A 26,022-nucleotide genomic window follows, 5' to 3' on the forward strand; every position below is an offset into this window, starting at 1 on the left:
TGGGTTCTCTTCCACAAATGGTTTTGTAGGTCAGTACAACATTTTGGGCCTAAGGGCCAATACTGAACTGTACTGTTTGATGTTATAAAACATCAGGACAGTCTTGCTGAAAGTGACCAGGATGATTCAGAAGTAATTAAATGCAAATGCACTGTCCAACAATAAACCCAAAGAAAGAGCAGAGGAAGTCCTGCAACTTGATGATGATTAAGCACCCATGGATTCTTGAGTGTTGATGTCCTAGCTTAATCAGTCAACAGTAACAGGCAGGCCACATTGTTTGCATCAGATTTCTGAAACTGACACTCTATTCCAAGCTCCCTCACAACAACAGAATACCAATGGGCAAAAAAAAATCAATGATGGTCTCAAGGTCTTCTTGGAAAAGTGCAGCACCCCTGTAGACCTGTAGGAATCATTGGTCAGTCACTGGTCTGAAAGAATGGGAACCATTCTGGATGGCATTGAGAGCCCCAAGTTCAATCACTGGGGCTACACAGAAGCATGGGGATAAACAGTAGAAGAAGTGCACCACCTCCCAAACTTGCTTCATGAAGCACCAGCCCCAGCTGCAACAAAGTCTGAGGGTCCCACTATGATCTCGCCAGCCACTCCAGAACCTGCAGAAATGGAATGGAAGTAAGCCATCCCCTTATTCTCTTACTCCCCATCTGTGGGATTGCCTAAGAAGATAAGCCAGGATGTAAAGACCTGTGAGGATTGCAATAATGCCATTGAAGATCTGTCTTGCTTGGCGTCATTATAAAGACTTTAGAGCACTTCCAGGAATTCACAGATTTTAACCAGGAGCCAGCTCCTGTGTTTTCCTTGGCATATCAAATGAGTTCAAAGTCAACTAAAGTTAACTGAATTATAAAGCTGTGCATGTTTCTAGTGATCTGTTGGTTCAGCTACCAGTTGAATTGCTTTGCTCTGATTGTAGTTGTGCCTTCCCATTGGAGGACCATGCCACCATCCAACATGGATATGTACACAACTCTCTTTATTTCTAGGACTAACTATGGAAGATCAGTTCTCGGCTCTATACAGGCTGCGAGGGGAATATTCTTTACAGATGTCTTGGCTTCTCTCAAATGTGCACGTCACTGTTATGGTTGACATATGTCCCAAAGGGAAATATACATTACTGTACATATGCTCTATAGTGGAGTATCCCAGTCCATCCCGATATCTGCCCCATTGGTGAAAAGAGGTGGATTTTTACTTCATACAACCTTGCTGCTTCCCCAACTTCGTTTCAAAGCACTGCAGAACTGGATGGTGATTTGACTTGAGGATTCTGTGTCCTGCACTGCTTTCACTTGCCTGTCAAATTCTCATGATTACATTTCTGATATTTGTCTTGTTTCACTCTTGTTGAGTTCTTTTAGATCAGAGTGAGTTATTTAAAAATATAAATTCTTAGTGCTATGTATCTATTAATAGAACAATCCTATTAATGGTAATGTTCATGCATATCTTTTGATGCTGATATTTTCTTACTTATATGTTTATGGTAGGACATTGCTGGCATGGACAGTATTTATTGTCTTTCTCTAATTGCCCATGAATTATGTAGCCTGGGACCCATCCAATGGGTAGTTAAGAGTCATGATAGCGAATTTTTCTTCCTCTGAAAGGTTTAAGTTTTTGTCAATATTGTGGCAATTGTTATTATTGACCCTGCCTTTTTATTGCAGAGTTTAGAACCATACAGCATGGAAACAGGTCCCACAGTCCACGGCTTTGTCAAGGGCAGGTCGTGCCTTACGAACCTGATTAAATTATTAGAGGAAGTAACAGAACACATCGATGAAGGTAGAACAGTGGCTGTAGTGTATGTGGATTTCAGTAAGGCATTTGATAAGGTTCCCCATGCAAGGCTTATTGAGAAAGTAAGGAGGCATGGGATCCAAGGGGACATTGTTTTGTAGATCCAGAACTGGCTTGCCCACAGAAAGCAAAGAGTGGTTGTAGATGGGTCATATTCTGCACGGAGGTCAGTCACCAGTGGTGTGCCACAGGGATCTGATCTGGGACCCTTACTCTTTCTGATTTTTATAAATGACCTGGATGAAGTAGAAGAGTGAATTAGTAAGTTTGCTGGTGACACAAAGGTCGGAGGTGTTGTGGATAGTGTGGAGGGTTGTCAGTGGTTACAGCGGGACATGGATAGGATGCAGAACTGGGCTGAGAAGTGGCAAATGGAGTTCAACCCAGATAAGTGTGAAGTGGTTCACTTTGGTAGGTCCAATTTGAAGGCAAAATATAATATAAATGGTAAGACTCTTGGCAGTGTGGAGGATCTGAGAGATCTTGGGGTCCATGTCGATTGGACACTCAAAGCTGCTGCACAGGTTGGCAGTGTTGTTAAGAAGGTGTATGGTGTGTTGGCCTTCATCAACTGTGGGATTGAGTTCAAGAGTCGTGAGGTAATGTTACAGCTATATAGGACCCTGGTCAGACCCCACTTGGAGTACTGTTGTTCAGATCTGGTCACCTCACTACAGGAAGGATGTGGATACTATAGAGAGAGTGCAGAGGAGATTTACAAGGATGTTGCCTGGATTGGAAGTTGTACCTTATGAGAAAAGGTTGAGTGAACTCGGCCTTTTCTCATTGGAGCGACGGAGGATGAGAGGTGACCTGATAGAGGTGTATAAGATGATGAGAGGCATTGATCATGTGGATAGTCAGAAGCTTTTTCCCAGGGCTGAAATGGCTAACACGAGGGAGCATAGTTTTAAGGTACTGAGGGGATGTCAGGGGTAAGTTTTTCACACAGAGAGTGGTGGGTGTGTGGAATGCACTGCTGGCAACGGTGGTGGAAGCAGATTCAATAGGGTCTTTTAAGAGCCTCTTAGATAGGTACATGGAGCTTAGGAAAATAGAAGGCAATGCACTAGGGAAATCCTGGCAGTCTCTAGAGTAGGTTACATGATTAGCGCAACATTGAGGGCCGAAGGGCCTGTAATGTGCTGTAAATTTCTGTGTTCTATGTTCACCATATCCATGTTGGCCCAAGGTTCATTTACACTAATTCCTCACATTCCCACTAGCTTCCTCCCTCTTCACTATTCACCTAAATGGCAGAGACAATTTTCAGTTGTCAATTAACCTACCGACTCACACATTTTTATGATATGCAGGGAAATCTGAGCAGCCGGAAGAATCTAAGCTTTACTCGCTACATCGCTGTGTTGTCCATTTCATTGAATTTCTTTCCCATCTGTCACAGTGGGAGCCAAATGCATGCTTCCAGATCAACAGTCCAGGTCTTCACACATAAATCTAATAGCGTAACCACTGTGCCAAGTGGAAAGAGAATCACTTTAATGCCTTCCCTGTTCAATTAATGTCCACTTGCTGCCTTTTTAACCTCTCACAATCAGGTTTGTTATTACTGACATATGTTGTGAAATTTGTAGTTATGTGGTAGCAATACATTAAAAATGACTATATATTATAAAAGATATATATATATATATATAAAAGGGAGCAAAAATAGTGAGGTATTGTTCATGGGTGGGCTTACTATCTGTACAGAAATCTAATGATGGAGCAGAAGCTGTTCCTAAGAGGCTTCAGGCTCCTGCACCTCTTCCCACTCTGTTTCGTGTAAAATTCTATTCCCTTTTTTTTCAGTTTCCTTGTCTCTGCTGCATTTGTTCCCAGGATACGGCTTTTCTTTTCAGGACATCAGAGACGTCCTCCTTCTTCAATGAATGGGGTTGCCCTTCCTCCACCATAAATGCTGCCCTCACCCACATCTCCTCCATTTTACAAACATTGGCGCTTACCCCCCCCACCTTCCCGCCCCTTTAACAGAAATAGTGTTCCTCTTGTCCTCACCTACCACTCCATGAGCCTCTGCATCCAACACATCATTCTCCACAATGTCTGCAATCTCCAAAGAGATCCTATCACCAAACATATCTTTACCTTGCCCCCTCTCTCCACCTCCTCTGTATCTCCCTTGTCCATTTGTTCCTCTCCACTAATCTCCATTCCTGAAAGTGGCCTAAGTGCTACACCTGCCCATTCACCTGCTCTCTCAACTTCATTCAAAGCCCCAAACAGTCTTTCCAGGTGAGACACCACTTCACCTGTGAATCTGCTGGGGTCACCTATCGTGTTTAGTGCCTGCGGCCTCCTCTATGTTGGTGAGACCTGTCGTAAATTGGGGGTCCATTTCGTCAAGCCATCTGCTAAAAGTGTAACTTCCAGGTGGCCAAACATTTTGATTCCAATTCTCATTCTTGTTCTGACATGTTGGTCCATAACCTTCTCTTGTGCCGAGATGACACCACCCTCAGGATGGAGGAGCAACATCTTATATTCCATCTGGGTGGCCTCCAACCTGATGGCATGAATTTCAATTTCTCCTTCTGGTAAAAAAAATTCCCCACCTCTCCCATCGTCTTCTATTCCTCTCTTCACCTCCCTATCACCTCCTGTGCATCCTGTCCTCCTTCCCTTTCTTCTATAGTCCACTCTCCTCTCTTCTTCTCCAGCCCTTTACCTTTCCTACCCACCTAGATTCACCTATCACCTTCCAGCTATCCTCCTTCCCCTCCCCCCACCTTCTTATTTTGGAATCTTTCCCCTTCCTTTCCAGTCCTGAAGAAGGGTCTCGGCCTGAAATGCCATTTCCGTAGATACTGGCTGACCTGCTGAGTTTCTCCAGCATTTTGTGTATATTGCTCTGGAATTCCAGCATCTGCGGATTTTCTTGTGTTTATGACCCTGTGCCTCCTTTCTGATGGTAGTAATGAGAAGAGGGCATGTCCTAGGTGGTGGGGGTCCTTGATGATGGGTGCTGCCTTTTTGAAGCATCGCCTCTTGAAGATGTTACTAGTTACCACTTATACTGTTCCTGATGCTACACTGCAGAATTTAGAGGTGCTGAGTGACAGATAAGTGAAAACACATAGTTTTCCAATTTTTCAATTTCTTACCACAAGTAATTTAAAAATATAATTTTAAAAAAACTATTAGAGAGCATTCTTAAGAGACCATACTTCAAGTGTATAAAATAGGGCAAAGATGCTCCCAATTTAAAGGGTTAAAACCTTCCTTTCTGATATCTTATAATTCAGTGTGACAAAGAATATGCAAAGTTCTTCAACGAATGCTGGAGCACGTCCGGCCTTTGCCAACAGCAGACTTTAATTGATTCGGATTCCCTTCTACATATTCAGATGTAAGAGGTGTATTTACAGCAGACAGACAGAAGTATGTTAAGGTCAGGAAAGTATTCTCCCAGTCACCTTGACCTCATAATCCAGAACTGATAAACTGTGCAATGCTGATGGTATTTGAGGCAATTATGGAATATTGTTGAGGTTCTTATTGAAAGCAATTTCACCTCAAACATAAAGCAGAATGTTAGTCGATGTGAAGGGACTGAAAACCATGAAAACCCACAACCAATAAGGTTGAGCTTGCAGCAAAACAGCATTGAAACTAACACTTGAAGAAGTAAACATTATTTATTGGCAGAATCTCAGATGGACCTACTTTGGCCACAATTACTTTGAATGCTTTGAGATGATCTTCAGAAGGCGTGACGGCTTAAGTATTAAACTTGTTCATGCTATGATCATGCCCGTTCTGCTGGAGGGTCTTGACCCAAAACGTTGACTGTTTACTCTTTTCCATTGATGCTGCCTGGCCTGCTGAGTTCCTCCAGCATATTGTGTGAGTTGCTCAGATTTCCACCATTTGAAGATTTTCTCTTGTTTGTGATTGTTCATGTTATGATCAGGTTAGACACAAATTACAGCTATTGTAAAGGAAAAAAGTTTTAAAAGATTAGTTTCATTTGTCACATGTACATTGAAATATTGAAACATACCATGAAATGTGTCATTTGCTTCAAATCGAATCAGCAAACGTTGTGCTAGGCAGTCCACAAATGTCACCATGCCTCCTACACCAACATAGTGTGCCCACAACTCACTAACCTTAACTTTGGAATGTGGGAGGAAACCAGAGAACCCGGAAGAAACCCTTGCGATCCTGGGAGAATAGTCAAGCTCCTTACAGGCTGCAGCAGGGATTGTACCTTGATCTTACAGCTAGCGATTGTGCTAACTACTACGCTTCTTGCCACCCATAGTAATTTGCTGAGTTAAATTAGCACTAGCCAGACCACTTGTCTATCTGCTTGTTCTACGTGCTTCTGTGCTGAGTAGAAGAATGTTCCAGATGTCCCGCTCTGACTGTTAACCGGTGATGCTTCTTTTGAGGAGAACTTGATAGGTCTACCTGTCTCCACTCCACTGCTTTACACAATATAAATTACTCATATAAAGTATCTTTGATAGTATAAATTACCAACTATCAATATTTTAGAGCGCATAAGAGAAGACTCTGAGGTATACCTGACTTTGTGCTAACATAAGCCACACATCTGTGGATTTCAACCAGGTTTGTTACATTAAAATCATCTCCCCATCATCTGGGCTAAACTAACAGGATAGTTATATGGACAAAGTACCAGAATGCAGAAGATGTCGATGGAACTGTACCCCAGGGTGTGTCAGTTTAGAACATAGAACAGTACAGCACAGGAACAGGCCATTCAGCCCATAATGTTGTGCTGAACCGGCTAAAAAGCAAATCAAAAACACCCAAATACTAATCCCTCCTACCTACACCATGTCCATATCTCTCCATCTTCCTTATATTCATGTGCCTATCCAAACATCTCTTAAAAGCCTCTAATACATTTGCCTCCAACACCATACCAGGCAGCCCATTTCAGGCATCTATAACTCTCTGACTTACCCATCACATCCCCCTTGAACCTACCCCCTGACTAGTTGCATCACTGTCTGATATGGGGGCACCAATCCACAGGATTGGAAAAAGCTGTGGAGGGTTGCAAAGCTCAGCCATCTCCATCATGGGCACTAGCCTCCTCACCATCGAGGACATCTTCAAAAGGCATTGCTTCAAGAAGGCAACATCCATCATCAAGGACCCTCACCATCTAGGATATACCCTCTTCTTATTATTACCACCAGGGAGGATGAACAGAAGCCTGAAGACACCCATTTAATGTTTTAGGAGCAGCTTCTTCCCCTCCACCATCAGATTTCTGAACGGACATTGAACCCATGAACATCACCTCATTATTTTGCTCTATCTGGACCTAATGCTGTTAAGGGCCCTATCAGAATCAGGTTTATTATATGTCGTGAATTTTGTTGTTTTGCAGCAGCAGTGCAGTGCAATACATAATAAATTACTATAAATTACAATAAGGAATACATAAAAATGAGTAGTGCAAAATTCCTCATTGTAACTTATAGTAATTTATTATGTATTGCAAAACAACAAAATTCACGACATATAAAAAACCTGATTCTGATAGGGCCCTTAACAGCACTGAGGGCCAGAGCGATTTTGGGGTGCAGGTCTATAGTTCACTGAAAGTGGCTATGCAAGTGGATAAGGTAGAAAAGAAACTGCACAGCAGGCTTGTCTTCATTGGTCGGAGTATAACAGTAAGGAAGTCATGCTGCAGCTATATGGAGTATTGTGTGCAGTTCTGGTGTCCCATTATGGGAAGGATGTGGAGACTGTGGACAGGGTGTGGAAGAGCTTTACCTGGATTAGAAGGGATGAGCTGCAATGAAAAGTTGGCCAAACTGAGATTTGGAGGCTGAATGGAGACATGGTAGAGGTTTTTAAAATTCTGAGAGGCATAGATAGTCAGAATCTTTTCCCCAAACACTTCGAGGACATGCTTTTAAGATCTGAGGGGGAAGTATAAAGATGATGTGAGAGGTAAGTTTTTTTTTACTTAGAGAGTAGTAAGTATGTGGCTGGAATAGGTTCCCAGAGTAGAAGTTGAAGCAGGTAGTTTAGTGGAGATTGAGAGGATTTTAGATAGACACAGAAATATGAAGGGAATGGAGGGATATGGTTGATACACATGAGGACATTTAGCACAAATTGGTATTAAGATTGGCACAACATTATGGGCCCAATGGCATGTGCTGTACTGTTTGATGTTCTACATTCTACTATTGAAAGCATTTATAGAAGAAGAGTCCAAACTCAGAATTTCAAATGCTCGAGTTAAATATTTAATACTTCGTGGCCATTGGTAGCAAATAGCATTAGCAGCATACTACTTCTCTGCTCGAAATGTCCTTTGCACACAGGAAGCTTGAAGGTATTGCAGCAATAGTTAAAAAGTCCCAATGACAGACTCTCCTCATAATGAAATGGGTAACTATTAGTGACAAAGAATATTGTCCTTCCCTTTCAGGATATGGATCACCATGTTAATTACAATTGTCAGACACCAGGTAGCAAAACCTAGTGGCCTCATTTTCTTCAAAGCTCCCATCCTGGAAATAATTGCTTCTTTTCTTCAGCCAATGTAAGAATAGAACAAAAATGTCTTTTCTTTGGTGGTAGGGCAATTCAATCTTATTGTGTAGTGTGAAGAAATAATAAAGATCAACAATAACACCTCTTTATTCCCTCTTGACATGTGTTTTAAGTTGTTACTCCAATGATGAATACTCACTGGAAACTTTTCTCTTTTGACAAAGGCTGAATAACATAAATGTCTATGGCCTTTATCTTGTGTTGACCACTGTTTCCTAGCCCTTGTACAGATAAACTACTGACAAATGCCTGGTGTCAGGGCTGTCAAAATATAAGGCAGCCATTAATATGGAATCACTCCCATTTAATTGGACTAATTATTGCCAATGAAGAAGATTCATGGCTGAGTGTGAGAAGTGTGACAAGATCCAATTAAAATTGTCAGATTTATTTGAATTGCAAGCATCAATGCATTTATTCTTGTTCATCAATTTCCACAAATTCCAGTCTGTTAAATTAGGACTCAGAGATGTCTTGCTAGCTAAACTCTTTTTATAAGAGACCCCAAACAACACATCATTAAGGCATTAAGTCACTTGTTTAGCTCGGCAGATCAATTCCATTTGAAAATTCCTAATTATTTTCAGCCAAACCACGGCACATTCTACCAGGACAAATTTAAGCTTGGATCACAGCTGTAGTGAACTTGGAAATACTGAGGGCCTGCATAAAATTGCTATGAATATTCGAAGGGCAGGTGGGACAATGCAACGCTGTTTCAATGGACTGAGAAAATGAAATCAGCCATTAACTTTAAAGAAAGCTAGCCTGGTCCAATTCAGTTTGCTGTAGGCATTGACCTTTAGGCTAAAACTGTGCAATCCTGAAATAATTGATATTAATATCCTTAATTTTCTCTTTGTTATTTTTAGCAGTGTTTAATAGTTTCGTATGAATTCTTGCCTGCACTAATTTAGCAGTCATTTCCTTGCTTTAAGAAAATCTTGCTTATTTAACTATTTCAAATTGCTCAGGAAGAGACCTGCACAAATCGATGCACTCAAAGAAATGGATTAGGAAAATTAGGTGGGAAATTGGAAGTTGCCACAGGGAAATTATGTCAAGTCGTTGAGAAAAAGTAGAGTGAGCCGTGGTTACTCCGTGGTTAGCATATGACTTGTGTTTGATAGGACATGATCAGAGGATATGGGGTCCAGTTTATGATTTTGAACATCACCAAGTGGGTGACCAAAGAAAGAATGAAGTAGCAATAAGATCTGTATTATCAGTACAGAACTGAACAATCAGCGTGACGTGTCTGGATACACTTGTGGATCACAAAATCAGTGTCAAGTTATACAGAAGCATTCAGAAATAAGCAAGATCCATTGTGTCAGTGACGTAGTCCATAAGATGTATGTCATAGTCCTGCACACTGTGTTTTAAATTGTTATTCTTCAAGACAAACATTCTCAAAGATAAAGTAAATTTCAACTAAATAAGCAGAAACCCTCTCAAGCAAGCTTAATTTGAAACAGCACAGGGCTAAAATGATAGCACGGGATGTGCTATAAAGTTGATGTTGATGTTGAATCTAAAGTTTCTTTTGTTTGCTATCGTAGCAGAGGTAGATTCAGTGGTAACCTTCTAAAAAGGGTTTATTATCTCTCCACGAAGTATTGTGAAGAAGACTGGGACTCTGAACCAAATCGATAGTGCTGCCAGAGGCACAATCAGCCAAATGGTCTCCTTAGTTGTGTTATGCAATGACTTGGAGTGCATCTCCCATTTCATTTGTTTGAAACAAGTTTAACCTTTCCCAAAATAGCAGGAAGATGTAATCTATTGGCATGTTTCAATATTTGAAGAAAGCACACAGAATTTGTAGGAAATTTAAAAGCAAGCTATAAATAAAGCCTCAGATCTCATAGACAGTTAATGGTTGTGAATATTTGACTGCTTAGATTCTTCCTGTTATAAATTCACTACTCTGACTGCCAACACAACACTATTATAGCTCGAGGTGTCTGAGTTTGGCGTCATCTGTAAGGAGTTTGTATGTTCTCCCTGTGACTGTGTGGGATTCCTCTGGGTGCACCTGTTTCCTCCCATAGTCCAAAGATGCACTGGTTAGTACGTAGGTTAATTGGTATTTTAATTGTCCTGTGATTAGGCTAATGTTAAATAGGTGGGTTACTGGGCAGTGAGGCTCATTGGGCCAAAAGGGCCTGTTCCGTGCGGTGTTTCTAAATAAAAATAAATAAGCCCAGATCTTTCAATTTTTAGTGTTTGTTCCATTGTAAGCTTTCCAGTTACAAGCATTGTTTGACATGTCTATAAGGAGACACTGCCTTTGATTATATACCAGATCCACTTCGTTTTTTTTTCATATCTAATTTGCATTTCAAGTATTATTTTGAAACTGTGAGGAATCCAATTGAAGCAAGTGGTGTTGGATGATGAGTGTTTTTCCTGGACAATACATTTACTTTGTATACTATTGCTAGCAAGCACAAGTCTATCCGCAGTGTTATAATTTAATCAACATGGCATCCAGATCTCCAGTGGCACTGTGTGCTACTGGACTCACATTGCCACCAAATAATATGTTCCTGAAAGCTGAAGCCAATGTTGACGTAACCTTGGAGTTCTTCAAACACTTTATTTTCCTGTTCTCTCTGACAGAGGGGGAGGGGAGTCACCAAATCTTGATGGAATGTGTTCCATGAGTTGTTATAACATTTAGTTACATAACTACTTCAAGGCATATGAGGAGCTTTTCCTGAATTCCTTAAACATTTGGATGATTCTGACCTTAAAACTGGGCCTGTAACATTTCAAGTAGAATATCAGGGGCAGTTTAGTGAGGAACACTTGCCCGAGTCTGAATTCTATGAGAAATGTTGTAATGTGAGTATTATTAAAAGTAAGTTAATACTAATCGGGAAGCTGTTGGTAGCAAGAGGCGGGATCCGGGGTTGGCGGGGTCTTTACTTCCGCTCTTTTTACTCCCAGTATGCATTGTATATAGTTCCTCCACCCATGCCGCACGAGGTACCTGGAAGCCTCTGTATTGTAAATATCATTTGCCGTCCCAGATAAAGATGCTCTTTTGGCCATCAAGTTGTCGAGTGGTCTTTTTGTAAAGTAGAAGTTACCACAAGAAACAATTTGGCTATTGGTCAGGAGGAAAGTAAATGTACTGTGATACACAGCAAACTTACATCAGCATTGTTGTTGGGAGTGGCCTATCAACCTGAAGATGATCTCTGATCTGTGGTGAAACAGCTTGGTAATCTAATCCATGACCCACAAATATATTTGCATAAACTGAAAATATTTTCATGTGAGAGGAGAGAGAAGCTGCTGGCCAGAGATTCCTTCTGTCCCCTTTGGTTTTGAGGACAAAGTGTTCATCGTCAAAGTAGGGTTTGCTTGATGAAGATTTTGCCACCGTTGGGATTGGTTGGTGACTTGCTCCTTCCAACCAAATGGAGAGAGAAACTTGGGCAGATAGAAGCAGATAGAGGGAGGGGATAGGAGGGATGTTAGTATTAATTTCAAGAGGACTAGAATGCAAGAGCAAGGACATAATACCGAGGGTTTATAAGGTATTGGCTAGACAATATTTGGAGTATTGTAAGCAGTTTTGGACACCAGAAAGAGTGTGCTGGTATTAGGGAGGGTCCAGAGGAAGTTTACAAGAATGATCTCAAGAATGAAAGGGTTAACAAATGAGGAGTGTTTGACGGCTCTGGGCCTGTTCCAGCTGGAGTTTAGAAGAATGGGGGGGGGGGGAATCTTAATGAAACTTATTGAATATTGAAAGGTCCAGATAGAGTGGACTTAGAGAAGATGTTTCCTATAGTGAGGGAATCTAGGACCAGAGGGCACAGCCTCAGAATGGAAGGATGTCCCTTGAGAACAGAAATGAAAAGGAATTTCTTTAGCCAGAGGGTGGTGAATCTGTGGAATTCATTGCCATAGATGGCTGTGGAGGCCAAGTGATTGAGTATATCTAAAGTGGAAATTAATAAGTTCTTGATTAGTAAGGGCATCAGAGGGTATAGGGAGAAGGCAGGGGAATGAGTTGAAAAGGAAAATAAAGCAGCCATGATGAAATGGCAGAGCAGACTTGATGGGCCAAATGACCTAAATCTGCTCCTATGTCTTATGGTGTTTTATTTGTTCACTGTCGAGTTTTCTTTATGTCGTGTAGAAAATACAACACAGATGGAAGCTACTTGGCCCAAACATGCTATGTTGGTGTTCCTTTTCTACACAAGCAATGGTCCAAATCTCACATGACCATGTTATACATATCTCTACTCTATTTACCTCTACTTTGCCTTAACTATTTAACTAAACCTTTCTCTATAACCTTTCCAGCTGACACCAGGCCCCAGTCTCATGACTCTTCTTAGCACCAATTTCAGTTCTCATTGGGCTCAGTGACTAATTGAATTTAATATAGAAAGTGCAAACAAAACACGGCACAATACAACACAGTGATATCAGACTCAGCTCACTGGTGGTGGCATGGTAGTATCGATCTTTGTGTTTCACGGTGCCAGCGATTACCCATCGGGGCATGATTCCTGCTGCTGTCTGTAAGGAGCTTATACGTTCTCCCTGTAATCATGTGTGTGTTACGTCCTCATGCTCCAGTTTCCTCCCACAGTCCAGGTTAGGGTTAGTGAGTTGTGGACGTGCTATGTTGGTGCCGGAAACGCGGTGACACTTACATGCTGCTCAACACAACCTGCACTGATTTGATTTGACGTATTTCACCGTGTTCCGAAGTACATATGACAATTAAAGTTAATTTTTTAAAATAGTCTTGAAAAAAACCATCACAGCTCAGACATTCTGTTTGTTTAGATGATTGCGCTTCCATAGCAATTAAACATGGCCAGTGATGAATCCAAATATCCTTCACATGACATTACTCATCCTTGAGGTTGAATCACCAGCTCTCATTTCCTGATGGAGTGGAGGCACTGCATGGACGAACGCTGACCTCTTAAAGTTACAGAAAGTTGTCCACAATTTTGTTGATTGATGATAATTGGCAGAAAATTTAGAGGAGAGGTGGGAAGCTTTTTTTTTGTCTCAACTAATTGTTATGTTCTGAAGTGCACATTACATTGAAATGGGAACTGGCTAATATCAGAAAAGGGGAAAATGAGCAGAGATGTGGCAAGAGATAAGGGTAATAAACTGAACAGAATGATTAAACGATTAGCTTTACTTGTCACATACATCAAAGCCTACAGTGAGGAGGATATTGCTGGGCAGCCCTCCGTTGTTGCCATGCTTCCAGTGCCAACACTGAATGCCCACAACTCACTAACCCTGAACCATACATCTTTGCAATGTAGGAGGAAACTAGAGTGCCGGACAAAACCCATGTGGTCATGGGAGAACGTGCCAACACCTTTCAGACAGCGATGGGAATCGAACCCCGATCTTACAGTTTGCCGCTGTAAAATGTTACACTAACCTCTACACTACCGTGCACCCGCTCCCCATTCCCTTCAATACAAGAAGATTATAGCAAATAGGCTCCAAATTTTCACTGTAATTTAATTATGGACGAGCTCACACCAAAGAGATGTCATTTGGAGCCAGTTACTCTTAGTCACACTCAGAAGCTGTTGGTTTAATACAGCAAGTTAATTGGTTGAGGCATTGTTGTTAACAGAGCATGGCTTTGTGTTCTTTTTATATTTTCACAGGTCAGGCAGAAGCAGATGGAGAAGATTGCAAACTGTGCCACAGAATGGAAAAGGACTGCTTTCTCAAAATAATGCATTGCTTTAATATACACTGCACCATGGTGCAGGGTGCCTCTTGCTGACTTTTCAAATACATTACCTATATTTGGCCCTCAGGCTAAGCTAGATCGAGGAACTGCTTGTAAATCATGCTGTGCTGCTGTTGTATCAGACACGCTCGGCTGCCTTACTTAATTTTTTACCATACTGTGTCCAGGTTCATCTGCAGGCACTGAGGAAATAGTCAGGATGAGCCAGTTAATGCATGATTCAGAGCAGAGCTCCCTGTTCATTTACTTTGCCAGCTTCTTCCATCTTTCCATCTCTGGCCTTGTCTGTACTCATTCCTTTTCAAGCTGATTCAGGGACCAGATTCCAAAGTTCAGACTACACAATTACATCCTATGGGCAGAATCCCGATAGGGCAGCTTCAAAATATCACAGGGCCTTTCATAAAAGTTGCCATTGTTCTATTTCACCCTTGCTGTTTGTAACTCTGTTGGGAGCTAATTTCCTCAATCTTTTCCTTTTGATTTGACAGTTTGTTAGTTATCATAATTGTGATCAAGGTCGCCAGCTGATATGAAGCAGGACTAACGAACAGAGCCTGATAGAAGAAACATGTTTTCAATTCTTTAGTTTTGTTTTCAGGGAAGTCACTTCAGACACTCTATAGCCAGAACCTCTGTAACAGCTTCATTTCTGTACATCAGTCATCAGGGCAATCAATAGGTGGACTAAGTTTTTGCTTGTACAGTTTTATTAGAGCTGTATTGACCAGAGTTTTTAGCAAATCCTTTTAACCTGCAAACATTCATTATAATAATAGCTGTTAAATGTATTTGTAAAAAATAATACAGTAATGTTTTAAAATAAAAAAACTTGTTTTTTCAGAGTAACACTCAAAACATGCTGGAGGCGATCAGTAGGTCAGGCAGCCTCTATGAGGAGGAATAAATAGTTGCCATTTTGGGCCAAGACCCTTCATGCATTGTTCTAATGAATGATCTCACCCCAAGACATGACTGTTTATTCCTCTCCATAGATGCTGCCTGGCCTGCTGAGTTCCTCCACCATTTTGTTTGTGTAACTCTGGATTTCCAGCATCTTAGAATCTCTTGCATTAATCTATTTTTTCAGCAAATGGTGGATTCTTGAACCTGGATTTTGAATTGAGTGCTGCCTGATTTAGTTGAGTAGCTGTGGTGAACAGGATACAAGAATATAAGAAGTGTATTTAGGGCGTTCGCACTTCAAGCTACCACAAAGAGGACACACAAGCGACTTCACGCTCTTGGGTTGTATTCCCTGGAGTTCAGGAGAATGAGGGGAGATCTCCTAGAAACATTCCAACTGTTAAAAAGCCTGACCAGATTAGATATGGCAAAGTTATTTCCCATGGTAGGGGAATCTAGGACAAGAGAGCATGACTTCAGGATTGAAGAACATCCATTTAAAACAGAGATGTGGAGAAATTACTTTAGTAAGAGGGTGGTAAATCTGTGGAATTTGTTGCCATGAGCGCCTGTACAGGCCAAGTCATTTAAGGCAGAGATAGATAGGTTCTTGAATAGCCAGGGCATCAAAGGGTATGGGAAGACGGCAGGGGAGTGGGGATGACTAGAAGAATTGGATCAGCCCATGATTGAATGGTGGAGCAGACTTGATGGGCCGAATGGCCTACTTCTTCTCCTATATCTTATAGTCTTATAGTCTTTAAATAGATGCTGGAATTCTAATTTTTTTATTAGTGATTCTGTATGGTAACAGGCCCTTTAGGTCCAACGAGCCTGCACCACCCAATTACACCCATGTGACCAATTTACTAACCTCTACATCTTTGGAATGTAGGATGAAAATGGGGTACTGGGTGGAAACCCACATGATCACAGGGAGAATTTACAAATTCCTTATAGACAGTGGCAGAGTTGAACCTGGGTCGCTAGCGCTGTAATACAGTTATGCTAACTGCTACACAGAATGAATCTCTCAAGGCTGCTCAACCTCACACCATATCAATCTACCATCCCAATAATAAGTCCGGTAAATCTTTGCTGCAAATATATCCTAATTTAGATAAGGAGCCTAGAATTGTTCACAATACTCCAGACAGGATCTCACCAAAGACCTGTTTAATTTTTGTGAAGACACCTGTACGCTTGTATTCAAGTCCTTTTTCAATAAAGACCAATATGTCATTTCCCTTCTTCATTGTTTGTTGTACCTCTATGGCAGCTTCCATTGACTTGTCTACAATGACTACCAGATCCCTTTCTCAATCACATCAATTTAAAAACAAAACTCAGCATTTATGTACTTTTAAAGTGGATAACCTTACAGTTTTCCACATTGTACTTTATCTGCCACATTTTCTATCATACCTGGCTTGTCATAAATCCTTGAAACATCTTTGCATCCTTATCACTACTTAGTTTCTCACTTGGTTTTGTGTCTCCATAAACTGAGAAAGATTACATTTCTCTCCGTCATCATTAATATATAGATTTCGTAGCTCAGGCACAACCACTGATCTTTGTGGTACCCCATTAGCCACTGACTGTCAACTTGAGAAAACCCATCTATTTCTATTCTTTGGTTTCTTTCTGTCTTAATTCATATTGCATAAACCATAATTCCATGCGCTCTAACCCTTTTCACTAACCTTCTTAGTGATATTTCACTGGGAGCTTTCTGAAAATCCAAGTACACTACATTTGTTCCTCTCATCCACTCTATCACATTCCTCCTCTGTTAGATCAGTCAAACATGATTTCCCTTCCATAAGTGTTCATGGCCCCTATTCAACCATATTATTTTCTAGAGACAACAGAAAATTTCTTAGCCCCCAAGAACAGTCAAAGCTGTTGGTAGTTCTCTATTTTATTTCTCATTTGCAACCATTCGATTTTGCAGGAATCATTAGAATTTTTCAGAGCCTCCTCTATTTATGAGAGCATTTCTTTCTAAGCTCTGTAGATCATCAGGTCCTTGAGATTTATGAGTTTATGGGATTGGCTAACTTTTCAAGTGCAGTTTCTCTATGAATACTTGTTTCTTTTATTTCCTCGTTTTCAATAGACCTTGGTACTCCATTGTTTCTGTGAGCTCTTTTGTGTCTTCTTCTATGAAACTCACAAAGTATTCTCTTTATTCCTCTGCCATTTCCTGATCCTTCATCATAAATTCTCTAGTCTCTGTCTGTACAGAAGAGCCTGACTTTATATCACAGAGCATGCAGAAACCACTGATATCATTATTAAACAATGGGAAGAAGACGCGGCTGCCAGAGAGTTAAAATTTCAGATGAGGCCCATTGAATGATAGATATTTCCCCAGACAATATGATTTGTACGATACAATCAGTTGCAACTGATTTAAATGAATGACAAAAATCCCTGCCCCCCTCAATTTTCTGATTTTTCTCACGTGACTCCAGAAAAACTCCTCCCAGGTGATTTATAGAGCAAAGAATTATACAGTGTGTGTTGGTCATTAAGCACAGTCAGCACACCATCCAGGTTCTCTCCCATATAGTTTCTGCCTTCTGGTCATTAGATCTTCCACCTGTTCTTTGCTGTAACCTGCTGTTCTGTACCTGTAACGTCTTCAAAAATATAAGCACAAGGAGGTTAAAGCTGGTAAATTCATTCCGAGAGAATGCTTCCTGCCCTATGTTCAATATGGCATGCACAATTCAATTAGCTATGCCAGGGGCATTTTGCTACTTTGCTCATAGTGTTCATAATAAAATTTCCCTCAGCACACTGATTTCTCTGCAAAATATTATGATACCACTTTATGAGCTGTCTCATTTTAAGTTGTACATTTGTTCTCTGACCCTCAGTAGATATTTTAAGCTATTAGCCTTGTCTCATTAGATAACCTCCTAGCAACTGTAGTTTCTTAATGAATATTTAGGGACCATCCTTTCCTGCAAATAGATGTGTCGGTGGTTTTCTGTCAGTGGTGTAAAAAAGGTTTTTGCTTGGTCATAAGGTTAAGATATTTGTGTTCATCACTGAGTACCTTTGAGCAAGTAATTTTGTATAACTTGTCTGAAATCCAACAGGTACATACTGCTGGCAAAGTCCCAATCCCAATACCAGTGATAATAAGCCTGATTCTGATTCTGATTTTGACTTCATCCTCTTTGCTGCCCCTACCTTTCTACTCAACCATCCCTTCTTCTCCAAGCCCATTCACTCTCTTAGTTTCCTGTCCATCCTCTTCATTTAACCCTAAACTGTACACAGTAGTGGAATATTTATATCAGTCATAGTCCTATTTTGGATGTAAAATATGAAATATAAATTTGATCATTAATAATTTTCAAAATATCACATGTAATGTTCTGTTTTCCCTACAACTACATTCCTCTCCTTCTTACACACCACGTCCAATTCAAAAATCTTATCAGCCGTTCTATGAGCTATAGATTCTTTCCAATTTTGGTTTTGGTTAGAAATGAACTGACGCCATCATATTTTTCAATTACAGAATAATATTGTCCTACCAGACTGGAGAACAATTATTTTACTGAGTGCAGTAATTAGTCTGATATCCGTAGCATGGCTCAATAAATTGATCATGTATGTTTGGAGGGCTGAGATCAATCATACGCAAAGATTTCTTCCTAGTTAGAATCAATGGATGAGGTGTTAGAAGGTTAGATTTTCTTTTTTATTGAAGGGTGATGCTTACAGGCAATGAGTAATTGTTTCATCTATTACACTGGTGCTTGGGGACCCTTTTGATAGAGCTGACAGTTATTGATGAGCTGAAGCCTTCTATGTCTGCCATGAGGTCCAAATTTATTTGCAACTTTTGTAAAAAAAAAACTAGTTGACTGTTGGTTCCTATCTGCACCCAAGTTGTTTTCAGTTTTCTTTCTGTGTTTGAGTCTTCTGAGTACAGTGACATTTTTTTGAAACAGTTATGCCCTGGTTCCTTTTGTTGCCACACTTTTTTATTCATTCTTGCTCTCTTTCCACCTGCAGTTGATTTAAACCGAGGGAGAAACAATATAAACAGGTGTGTCACAGACTGCTCACTTTTACTCCCGCCAGTTTTCACACACAGGTGTCAACCACTTAGCTGCCTCTCTTGTGCTTTGATTTTCCCTCTGGTTTAGCTAATGGTGGGTGAGTCACATCAGATGTCAAATGTCAGATGTCAAACAATCAAATGTCTGCTCGTTCTGCAGGGCTGCGGGGAAGGAGTAACATCAATCTTCACTTCTTTTAAAGATAAAACTAATTTTCTTTGTCAGCCCAGCCAGGTGGAGCTATCAACATAAAACATGCTTTAAATCATGCCAGGTCATTGGGTATATTTAAAGCAGAGATGCATAGATTCTTAATTAGTAAGAGCATCAAAGGTTATGGGGGGAAGGCAGGAGAATGGGGTTGAGGGGGATAATAAATCAGCCATGATGGAATGGCAGGGCAGACTTGCTGGGTCGAATGGCCTAATTCTGCTCCTATGCCTTATGGTCTTATGATCTAAAAAATGCAAGCTGGTATTGTTGAAAATGCATTGAACCAATTAAAAATTGGACTTTCTTGGATTCAATAGTGCTGACAAATTTAGATCTGGGTTCGGGGCTCCCGCAATGCACAAAATCTAAACAGCACTGGAACATTTTTTCTTAAGTAGTCACAACATATTAACATCCATATAACCAGCTCCACACAGTGATTGAAAATGTTTTGTCCCAGATGTTGGACAGCGAATCACACTGAGCTTCATTTAAGGTACATATGTAATATATCTAGAAAGCTGCTGATTTGTACTGATATCTTGAAAAGAAAGTAAAGGTTTCTAAAGAAGGTTCTGCAACATGGATCTGTTTACAATTTACTAGTCACACTCATAAGCACATTCTTTCCACTCTCTGTACACAAATGAGATTCCGCTTCCAACCCACACACAATCCAATCAGGAATTAATGGGTAATGAGGGAAGGAGGAGCACCAGTAATTTTGTTTTCCGTGTGCAGTCTGACAACTCCTGATGTACAGGTTTGAAGGCAAGAACAACATAATAGCAAAAGGAATGCTGAGAAGAAACAATATTTATTTTATGATGCTTCAAAGCATCTTGCAGCCACTGAAGTACGTTCAAAGGGGGTTTGCTGCAGTAATGCAGGAATGTGGCATCTATTTAAAACAAAGACTACTGCAGCAGTTTTAGACCATAAGACTGTAAGTCAAAGGAGCAGAATTAGGCCATTTGGCCCATTGGATCTGCTTACTATTCCATCATGGCTGATTTATTATCCCTCTCAGCCCCATTCTCCTGCCTTCTCCCCGTAACCTTTAACACCCTTACCAATCAAGAACCCATCAACATTCTGTTTAAATATACCCAATGACTTGGCCTCCACAGTTGCCTGTGGCAATGAATCCAACAGATTAACTACCCTCTGGCTAAAGAAATTCCTCCTCATCTCTGTCATAAGGGATGTCCTTCTATTCTGAGGTTGCGATCCTGGTCTACGCTCCCCCACTGTAGGAAACATCCTCTTCATATCCATTATATCTAGGCCTTTCAACATTCGATAAGTTTCAATGAGATCCTCCCTCATTTTCCTAAAACTCCAGGCCCAGAGCCATCAAATGTTCCTCATATGTTAACCCTTTCATTCCTGGGATCATTCTCATGAATTTTCAATGGAGCCTCTCTAATGCCAGCACGTCCTTCCTTAGCTATGGGGCCCAAAACTGCTCCAAGTGCAGTCTGACCAACAACTTATAAAGCCTCAGGATTACATCCTTGCTTTTATATTCTAATCCTCTTGAAATGAATGCTAACATTGCATTTAACTTCCTGGCCACAGACTCAACCTGCAAATTAACCTTTAGGGAATCCTGAACAAGGACTCCCAAGTCTCTTTGCACCTCTGATTTCTTAATTTTCTCCCCATTTATAAAATAGTCTGTATCTTTATTCCTTCTACTAAAGTGCTTGACCATAGACTTCTGACACTGTATTCTATCTGCCACTTCTTTGCCCATTCTGCTAATCTGTCCAATTCCTTCTGCAAACTCCCTGCTTCTTCAACGCTACCTACCCTTCCACCTTTTATGTATTGTCTCCAAACTTGGCCACAAAGCCATCAGTTCTGTCATCCAAATCATTGACAGATAACATGAAAAGGAGCGGTCCCAACACTAATCCCTGCAGAACACCACTACTCACAGGCAGCCAATCAGAAAAGGGCTCCCTTTGACATCAATCCTCCACTTCATTGGTCTTTTTCAGGGATGGGTGCACCTCTAAAAATCCCCAGTGTATCCTGGATCCTGACATTTCTCTTTCCTATACAGTACTGTGCAAAAGTTTTAGGCACATATATATATAGCTAGGTGCTTAAGACTTTTGCACAGTACTGTGGAGCAGAGAGTGAGTGTTAGGGAATTGGAGCAGGAGCTGGATGAACCACGGATCATTCGGGAGGCAGAGGCAGAGATAGATAAGAGTTATCGGGAGGCAGTCACACCGAAAAGACAGGAGGTAGGCAAATGGGTGACAGTCAAGAGAGGCAGGGGGAGCAGACAGAGAGAGAAGAGCACCCCTGTGGCCATTCCCATCAAAAATAAGTATACCGTTTTGGATACTGTTGGTGGGGATGACCTACCAGGAACAAGCTGCAGTGGTCCTGTCTCTGGCACTGAGGTTGGACCCTCGACTAGGAAGGGGAGGAGGGAAGAGAAGAGAGCGGTAGTGATAGGGGATTCTATAGTCAGGGGGGCAGATAGGAGATTTTGTGGGGAAGATCGGGAGTCTCGGATGGTATGTTGCTTCCCTGGTGCCGGGGTCCGAGACATCTCAGATCGGGTGCAGGTTATTCTCGAGAGGGAGGGCAAGAATCCAGATGTTGTGGTCCATGTGGGGACCAATGACGTGGGTAGGATTAGTGAGGGGGTCCTGCGTAGGGAGTTCAGGGAGTTAGGTGCGAAGCTGAAGAGCAAGACATCCAGGGTAACAATCTCAGGATTGCTACCTGTGCCATGTGCGAGTGAGGCAAGGAACAGAAGGATTATGCAGATTAATACGTGGCTGAGAGGATGGTGCAGGAGGGAGGGCTTCAGGTTTGTAGATAATTGGGCTTTGTTCCAGCGAAGGTGGGATCTGTTCCGACGGGACGGTTTACACCTGAACTGGAGCGGTACTAACATGCTTGCAGGGAAGTTTGCTAGTGCTTCTTGGGGGGGGGGGGGGTTTAAACTAAATTTGCAGGGGGCAGGGATCCAGAATGTGAGAGAGGATAGCGAGAGGAAGAATAAAGGACAGGTGGGGACTACACGGTTCCGGAATATTAAGTGTGTAGTAGAGGAAGGTGAGGCGGAACAAGTGATAAGGAGGACTCGTGTACAGAGGGATGGTCTGACGGAACGTGGAGTTAAATGTGTTGAAAGAATAAGTAAATTTAGGAAGGACAACAAAATTCTAGGGGCGTATAGCCTGATGGGAGTTCGGGGAGCTGGGTTAAGCACAATAGGCAGCGATTCAAACAGAGAGAGGAGAAATGGGCTGAAAATTCTATATCTGAATGCACGGTGTCAGAAATAAGGCGGATGAGCTTGAAGCCCAGGTGCGAATGGGTAACTATGATGTACAAGGGTATACGTGCTATCGTAGGGACAGAAATGTGGGCAGAGGGGGTGGGGTGGCCCTGTTGGTGAGGAATGAGATTCAGTCCTTTGCAAGGGGGGACATAGGGTCAGGAGAAGTAGAGTCTGTGTGGATAGAACTGAGGAACAGTAAGGGCAAAAGGACCCAAATGGGTGTTGTCTACAGGCCACCAAACAGTAGCATGGATATTGGGTGCAAGTTGAATAGGGAGTTAACATTGGCATGTGGCAAAGGTAATGTCGCAGTAGTTATGGGGGATTTCAACATGCAGGTGAACTGGGAGAATCAGGTTGGTGCTGGACCACAGGATAGGGAGTTTGTAGAGTGCCTACGGGATGCATTCTTGGAACAGCTTGTACGAGAGCCGACCAGGGACAAGACTATTCTGGATTTAGTGTTATGTAATGAACAGGATTTGATAAGCGATCTCGCAGTAAAGGAGCCATTAGGAGGTAGTGATCACAATATGATAAGCTTTTATCTGCAATTTGAGAAGGATAAGGGCAGCTCGGAGGTGTCAGTGTTGCAGATGAACAGGGGAAACTATGGAGCCATGAGGGAGGAGCTGGCCAAAGTTAAATGGACGGATAGCCTAGCAGAAAAGACAGTGGAACAGCAATGGCAGGTATTCTTGGGAATAATGCACAAGGTGCAAAATCAGTTCATCCCCCAGAGAAGGAAGGATTCAAAGGGGGGAAGGGGCCACAGTGGTTGACAAAGGAAGTCAGAGATTGCATAGCATTAAAAAAAAGGAAATATGACAGAGCTAAGGTGAGTGGGAGGACAGATGATTGGGAAGTGTTTAAGGAACAACAGAACTTAACTAAAAAGACAATACAGGGAGAAAAAATGAGGTACGAACACAAGCTAGCCAGGAATATAAAGGAAGATAGCAAAAGCTTTTTTAAGTATGTGAAGAGAAAGAAGATAGTTAAGAACAACGTTGGGCCCTTGAAGAATGAATTGGGTGAAATTGTTATGGGAAACAGAGAAATGGCAGAAGAATTTAATGAGTACTTTAGATCTGTTTTCACTAAGGAAGACACAAGCAATCTCCCAGATGTATGGATGGGCCAAGGACATAGGGTAACAGAGGAAATAAAACAGATTGACATTCGGAAGGAAACGGTGATGAGAAGACTGATGGGACTGAAGGCTGACAAATCCCCAGGTCCAGATGGTCTGCACCCTAGGGTACTAAAGGAGGTGGCCCTGGAAATTGCGGATGCATTGGTAATCATTTTCCAATGTTCCTTAGATTCAGGATCAGTCCCTGAGGATTGGAGAATGGCTAATGTTATCCCACTTTTTAAGAAAGGAGGGAGGGAGAAAGCAGAGAACTATTGACCTGTCAGCCTGACATTGGTGGTGGGAAAGATGCTAGAGTCCATTATTAAGGATGAAATAGTGGCATATCTAGATAGCAGTGATAGGATTGGGCCAAGCCAGCATGGATTTACCAAGGGTAAATCATGCTTGACTAATCTGTTGGAGTTTTTCGAGGATGTAACCAGGAAGTTAGACGGGGGAGATCCAGTGGATGTAGTGTACCTCGATTTTCAGAAGGCATTTGATAAGGTCCCACATAGAAGATTGGTGGGTAAAATCAAAGCTCAGGGCATCAGGGGGAAGGCATTGACATGGATAAAAAACTGGTTGGCAGATAGAAAGCAAAGGGTAATGGTGAATGGGTGTTTCTCGGAATGGCAGGTGGTGACTAGTGGGGTGCCACAGGGCTCGGTATTGGGACCACAGCTGTTTACCATTTACGTTAACGATTTGGATGAAGGCATAGAAAATAACATCAGCAAATTTGCTGATGATACTAAGCTGGGTGGCAGTGTGACATGTGATGAGGATGTTAGGAGAATTCAGGGTGACTTGGATAGGCTGGGTGAGTGGGCAGATACTTGGCAGATGGCGTTTAATGTGAATAAGTGTGAGGTTATCCACTTTGGGAGTAAGAACAGGAAGGCAGATTATTATCTGAATGGTGTAGAGTTGGGTAAGGGAGAAATACAAAGAGATCTCGGAGTCCTTGTTCATCAGTCACTGAAGGTGAATAAGCAAGTGCAGCAGGCAGTGAAGAAGGCTAATGGAATGTTGGCCTTTATTACAAAGGGAATTGAGTACAAGAGCAAGGAAATCCTCTTGCATTTGTACAGAGCCCTGGTGAGACCACACCTGGAGTATTGTGTACAGTTTTGGTCTCCAGGGTTAAGGAAGGACATCCTGGCTGTAGAGGAAGTGCAGCGTAGATTCACGAGGTTAATTCCTGGGATGTCTGGACTGTCTTACGCAGAGAGGTTAGAGAGACTGGGCTTGTACACGCTGGAATTAAGGAGATTGAGAGGGGATCTGATTGAAACATATAAGATTATTAAGGGATTGGACAAGATAGAGGCAGGAAATATGTTCCAGATGCTGGGAGAGTCCAGTACCAGAGGGCATGGTTTGAGAATAAGGGGTAGGTCATTTAGGACAGAGTTAAGGAAAAACTTCTTCTCCCAGAGAGTTGTGGGGGTCTGGAATGTACTGCCTCGGAAGGTAGTGGAGGCCAATTCTCTGGATGCTTTCAAGAAGGAGCTAGATAGGTATCTTATGGATAGGGGAATCAAGGGATATGGGGACAAGGCAGGAACCGGGTATTGATAGTAATTGATCAGCCATGATCTCAAAATGGCGGTGCCGGCTCAAAGGGCCGAATGGTCTACTTCTGCACCTATTGTCTATTGTCTATAAATCTAGCAGGAGCAAAGGAGGTTGGGAACAGTGAGGGTGGAGTGCCACAGGAGGGGTGTGGGACAGGTGGCAGAGAAGGTGTGCCAGGGGTGGGAGGGGTGGTGGGGTGTGTGCAGAGACCCTGAGACACCAGGCAAGGTGATTCCAATGATTGGTTTACTGATCATTACAGAATGTCTCTCTGATTCTTCCCTCTCCCTCCCTTCTCCCTTCCCCCTTTTCCAACCGTGATTCCTCTCTCCCTGCCCCCTACCCTCTCTCAGTCCACAATAGAGACCCATATCAGAATCAGGTTTATCATCACTCACATATGTCATGAAATTTGTTGCTTTTGTGGCAGCAGTACAGTGCGATACATAAAATTACTGCAGTACTGTGCAAAAGTCTTAGGCACCCTATCTATATATGTATATGTGCCTAAGACTTGTGCACAGTACTGTACCTTTCTTCTAGAACAATACTGCATTTTTCATTGAATATTGATTGAGGGTAATTGTGGATCAGGATGCACCCCTGG

The 26,022-nt window shown here is 41.8% G+C and overlaps 1 long non-coding RNA gene across 1 annotated transcript in view; it reads left to right on the top strand.

The window, feature by feature from the left end:
- Positions 1-14,286, top strand: part of LOC140741588 (uncharacterized) — a 52,336-nt gene extending 38,050 nt beyond the window's left edge. Inside the window, exon 4 of the long non-coding RNA XR_012102084.1 lies at positions 14,088-14,286. This is a non-coding gene — a long non-coding RNA (uncharacterized lncRNA). The remainder of the gene's footprint in view (positions 1-14,087) is intronic.
- Positions 14,287-26,022: the final 11,736 nt, after the last annotated feature.

Source organism: Hemitrygon akajei, chromosome 18 (assembly GCF_048418815.1).
Source record: "Hemitrygon akajei chromosome 18, sHemAka1.3, whole genome shotgun sequence".
NCBI lineage: Eukaryota > Metazoa > Chordata > Chondrichthyes > Myliobatiformes > Dasyatidae > Hemitrygon > Hemitrygon akajei.